Source organism: Egretta garzetta, unplaced genomic scaffold (genome assembly GCF_000687185.1).
Source record: "Egretta garzetta isolate BGI_Z169 unplaced genomic scaffold, ASM68718v1 scaffold132, whole genome shotgun sequence".
Classification (NCBI taxonomy): Eukaryota; Metazoa; Chordata; class Aves; order Pelecaniformes; family Ardeidae; genus Egretta; species Egretta garzetta.
The window spans coordinates 435,307-441,306 of NW_009258892.1; positions in this window are offsets into that span (position 1 = coordinate 435,307).

Sequence of the window (6,000 nt, forward strand, 5' to 3'; positions counted from 1 at the left end):
AAGGTAGCTAAGGCTGCAGTCAGCTTCCACGGTAAAACTAAGCCAACTTTTGGATTTGAAAATACTAGTCCTCATACGCCAAAATTGATTGCCTCTTGGAGCTTGGCCTTTTTTGGTTTGAAAAGCAAATCCTGACGTACCCGATTGTTTCCCTTCTAACATTAAGTTGTTTATTATTCTTTCATGTTCCCTGGAGTAGTATCACTAATCTCGAAGTGGCCATGTTTAAAGAAATAAATTTATAATGAAACCACTTTTTTGCACCTGCGTGAACTTCCTTCCTTTGCTGTCAGTGCAAGTTCTTGCTGTTGTCTGGCTTCAGCGGAGAAGGACCAAATGTGAACAACGAGCTCTGGTTGTGACTTGGAGTAACAGAAAAGCCTTATTTTAACAGGTCGGTCTCTGAAAGGGTGCGACGCCTGCCCGTGGTGTTTGGAGCTGGCGGGACAAAGCGGTACCGGCTGCGTGTGAGTAACTGCGTGACCACAGGGAGACTGCAGCTCAGCTGCCTGACAGCCTGTGCAGATTCGTAGGGTTAAGCGTGGAAAAGTATTGATTCCTCTTAGGGTTTTGGGGTTTTTTTTCTGAATAAAGCATATTCCAGCATATTTTCAAAACAACCACATATCTGATGATGTCTTCTGTGAGTCCCATTTTTTTTAAAAGTGGTCAGGGCCTCAACAGCAGTATAAATTTTGCTGCTGGTTACAGGCTATTATAAGCACATTTTAATGTGCATTTAAATGAAAATTAAAACGAATGCATTTACAAATATGCATAGAGTCATATTTCAATGTCATGTTTATAAACAACCTTTGATTCCTGAACTTTGTGCAATCTTAGTGTCAGCAAGATCGATCTGCTCTGACAGGAACCAGTACAGCCTGTCAAGATGTTGGAGTAAAACACAAGTAATTTTGTTCCAAGCCACCTTTCCCGGAAAGGGGCTTCTGTCTTTTGCTACAAGACTGGATTTAGAAAGGCTGGTTCCAATCCCACCTATTAGTGTACGTGGAAGCTTGTGACAGTTGACTGAATTAAAAAGACAAAAAAAATTAACGCCTCTTCTCGAACATGCTCTCCAGAAATGCCTTCTGGAAATCCACGCGGAACTTCAGCATTCCTACAGCTCAAACATTTCACGTGAAAGCCGAGCGCAGCGTACGCGTGCCAGGAGCGTACCCAATGTCCTGCCACCGCTAACAGCCCGTCGGCCCACGTGAGTCCAGAAATGTGTTAGGGGATGGGGGCCAGGTCCTCACCGTAAATTGTTGAGCGACCCACAGCTCTGCTCCCCGTGGGCCGTCCCAGCCGCTAACGCGTGCAGACAGAACCAAACAGGCCTTGGGCTGCGCCTGAGGTCTCTGCCCAGGGTGCGTGGATGTCCTTAGTTTGAGCACTTCTGCTCGGGATGCTTTTCTGTGGGCAGTGGTCTCGTGCATGTGAAAGACTTCCAGTCGAAAGATACAAATTAAGGTACAGAAAAGTATGAAATGATTTATTTGATGGCAGCTTTGTGATTTTATTTTCTTGTGCTGGTGTCGTTTCTTCTACCGTAATTTTACCTCACTAATGAGGCTTGCCACATGTTTTTGTATTTCTGGGGTGCTGGATACCCACACCTCACATCAGCAGTTCAAACTGTAAATGTTTTGTTGTTGTTGTTGTCCTGTCATGTCCCGTACCCCCCCCCCCCCCACAGTGATGTCCTGAATTTTGCAGTTAATGTACCTCAGTCCAGTTAAATAATTACTGCAGATGTCAGAATTTGAATGAAGTAGGTGAAACACTTTCAGCAGAGGTTTTGTCTCTGAGAGAAGGCGAGGAAGAAGCAGGTTTTCTGGGACAGCCGTTGTGAAGTGGTGCCCCTTTGGGGGGGGTGGGGTGGCTGTGCCCCACCAAGGGACTGTCAGGGGCACCCAGTGTACGAGGGGGTGGAAAGCCTGTTAAACGAGTACCTTCCTGCTAAGTTTGTGGTGAGGCGTAAACTTCTTGCTGGTTCTTGGTAATTTTTTTTTTTAATCTGAGTGTAACTGAATTAACAGCGCTCTGCTGTTCTATGACTAATTCCGTTACTCCTGCTGCACAGCAAGGTAAGTAGTCCAGTCCTGAAGGAGATGCAAGTAGTCACTACATTGATTTATAGTCACTACAGTACAAATGTAAACTACATTTTATCGTGGCTGCTATCTGGCTTCTATCGTTTGTCGAGTACCACAAGTCACAGAATCACAGGTGACACAGGATCATGTCCAGGTGGGCTTTGAATATCTCCAGAGAAGGAGACTCCACAACCCCCCTGGGCAGCCTGTGCCAGTGCTCCGTCACCCTCAAAGTAAAGAGGTTCTTCCTCATATTCAGGTGGAACTCCCAGTGTTTCAGTTTGTGCCCATTACCCCTAATTTTGTTGCTGGGCACCACTGAAGAGTCTGGCCCCATCCTCCTGACACCTGCCCTTAAGGTATTTGTATAAGATCCCCTTCTCAGTCTCCTCCAGGCTAAACAGACCCAGCTCTCTCAGCCTTTCCTCCTGAGAGAGATGCTCCAGGCCCCTCATCATCTTCATAGCCCTCTGCTGGGCTCTCTCCAGTAGTTCCTTGTCCATCTTGAACTGGGGAGCCCAGAACCAGATCCAGCACTCCCCATGTGGCCTCACCAGGGCAGACCAGAGGAGCAGGATCACCTCCCTCCACCTACTGGCCACATGCTTCCTAACACCCCCCAGGATACCATTGGCATTCTTGGCCACAAGGGTAAATGGCTGGCTCATGGTTAACTTCTTGCCCACCAGGACTCCCAGGTCCTTAGCCACAGAGCTGCTTTCCAGCAGGTCAACCCCTAACCTGTACTGGTGCGTGGGGTTATTCCTCACCAGGTGCAGGACCCTATGCTTGCCTTTGTTGAACTTCATTAGGCTCCTCCCCACCTACCTCCAGCCTGTCTAGGTCTTGCTGAGCAGTAGCACAGCTGTCTGGTGTACCAGCCGCTCCTCCTGGGTTTGTATCAGCAGCAGACTTGCTAAGGGTACACTGTCCCTTCATCCAGGTCACCGATGAGTTGAAAGAGACTGGACCCAGTACTGACCCCTGGGGAACACTGCTGGGCTCTGCACTGATGATCACAAGCCTCTGAGCTCTGCCATTCAGCCAGTTCTCAATCCATCTCATTGACCACTCATCCAACCCATGCTTCCTGAGCTTATCTATGGGAAAGTTACGGGAGACAGCATCAAAAGCCTTGCTGAAGTCAAGGTAGACAACATCCACAGCTCTCCCCTTACCTACCCAGCCAGCCATGCCATCACAGAAGGCTATCAGATTCATCAAACATGATTTCCCCTTGGTGAATCCATGCTGACTACTCCTGATAACCTTTCCTCCATGTGCTTAGAGATGACATCCAGAATGAGCTGTTACATTACCTTTCCAGGGACAGCGGTGAAGCTGACTGGCCTGTAGTTTCCTGGGTCTTCCTTCTTGCCATTTTTGTAGAGTGCCACTGGCTTTCCTCCAGTCCTCAGGCACCTCTCCTGTTCTCCAGGACATTTCAAAGATGATGGCGAGTGGCTTAGCAATAACATCCACCAGCTCCCTCAGCACTCATGGGTGCATCCGATTGGGACCCGTGAATTTATGGGTGTCCAGTTTGTCTAAATGATCTCTAACCTGATCCTCCATGACCAAAGGAAAAATCTTCCCTTCTCCAGACTTTCTCACCTGCCTCAAGGGTCTAGGATTCCTGAGGGCTGGCCTTAGCAGTAACGACTGAAGCAAAGGCAGCATTCAGTAACTCCGCCTTCTCTGTATCCTCTGTCACCAGGGCGCCCACCTCATTCAGCAGTGGGCCCACATTTTCCCCAGGCTTCCTTTTGCTACTAGTGTGTTTGAAGAAGCCCTTCTTGTTGTCCTTGACGTACCTTGCCAGGTTTAATTCCAAGTGGACCTTTGCCTTCCTCACCGTATCCCTGAATACTCTGACAAATTCCCATATTCCTCGCAAGTGGATGGTCCCTTTTTCTACATTCCGTAAACTCCCTTCTTCCATTTGAGTTTTGCCAGAAGCTCCGTTGCTCATCCATGCAGGTCTCCTGCCCCCTTTGCTTGAGTTCCTCCTCATAGGGATACATTGATCTTGAGCTTGGAGGAAGCGATGCTTGAGTATTCGCCAGCTCTCCTGGACCCCCCTACCTTCTAGAGCCCGAACCCATGGCCTCTTCAAGGACCTACTTGGAAGAATCCCAAAGTTAGCTCTCTTGAAGTGCAGGGTTGTAATCCCTGCTTCCTCACAGGAATCACATGCACAACGTTTATTTTAACTGCTTTTAATTTTATATAGTGGCAATAGAGCATTAAATACAAAACTTGAAACCAAAATTAACTTTCAAAAAGGTGTTTTAAAGGCTTTTAAAAGAACACAGAGATTTAGTGGCCTGTCAGTGAGACTGATGGCAGAGAGTTTGGAAGGACATTTGCATACATTTTAACACCATTTCAAGTTTCACACCAGAAAACATCCTCCTTGATCGTATAATCTATATTCCAGTTATAAGCAGCAAAGCTTCGGTCATCTTCAGTAACCTAGTCAGAGCCGTTCGCCTGTCTTTATTTAAGAAGTGCTGCTTTCTTCTTTTCCTAGAAAACAGAAGCTCCAAGAGGCACTTGTACTTGTTCCAGCAGCCAGATCAACTTAGAACGCTGAAACACCCAGACTGAGTTTTTCCCTGCTCGTCTACAGTCAGAGCAAACCTTGGCTTCGTTTAAGAGCACAGCTAAGTTGTAGCTCTGGTTCCTAAGGAGCTTTTTTTCCAAACTGAATTTTATTTTTAGCTTGAGCCCTTTCTACATCTGTGGCTGGAGACATGAGCTGAGGTGGTTCATTAATGAATTAGCTCTGTCCAGGTCTGGCAGCAAATAGCTGCTGTGGGAAATCCCCAGAAGGGCTTCCCCTGGAAAACTGGTTATGTGCAACAGCTTACGCCATCTCTTCCCTGCAAGTAGGACCATGAAGGCTTGTCCAGTCCCCAACTGCTAGAAACCCATCCAGGGACCCAAGACAGCTGGGGATAAAAAGGTGTCCATGAGCATCTCTTAGCACAGCCAAGATGAGCAATATACTTTTGGCAACTTGCACCCCACAGTACTCTCTTTTTTTTTTTTTTCCCCCCCCCCCCTTTTTTCCACCACTTCTATGCTAGTTAACACATACTCTGACAGTAATTATTTCACTCTGCTGCTATCTACTGGTTATTTCAAATTCATTGGACTGCCTAGTCACAGAGGCTCCCACAGCGTGATTTACTCACTTGTCATGCACTCTGTATGTTGGCCACAGGATGATACAAGCAGGTTTTGCTCTCTTACCCTTGCAAGCTCATCTACACCACTTCTATGCTAGTTAACACATACTCTGACAGTAATTATTTCACTCTGCTGCTATCTACTGGTTATTTCAAATTCATTGGACTGCCTAGTCACAGAGGCTCCCACAGCGTGATTTACTCACTTGTCATGCACTCTGTATGTTGGCCACAGGATGATACAAGCAGGTTTTGCTCTCTTACCCTTGCAAGCTCAGTTGAAACAAACAAAAAAACCCCAACCCTGCACAAAAATGTGCTACTACTTAAAACGTCTCATACCAGGTGACCTCTGCAGCAAATTTAAGTTTTTACTTTCTTTCAGTAGGAAGCAGAATGTGTTCGGGTTTTCTTTGGGCTAAAAATTTGCTAAAATTAAGTTTAAAAGAAAGGCTTCAACATGAAAAATTCAGTATCAAACTAAACATTGTAGTGCAAGTTATAGTTAGAGCTCAAATAAATGATATTAACTTAAGGGTGTATCACTATAATTATTAACATGTACACAAATTTTTAAGGTGGTCAGTTACGCACAAAGAATGTTGCATATATAACTTAGTGTTAATAAACTAAAACCACCACGTAAGTCTGAGTAGAAAGCCAGGTTTGAATACAAAATTAATACCTGAGTACAATGGCCAAAT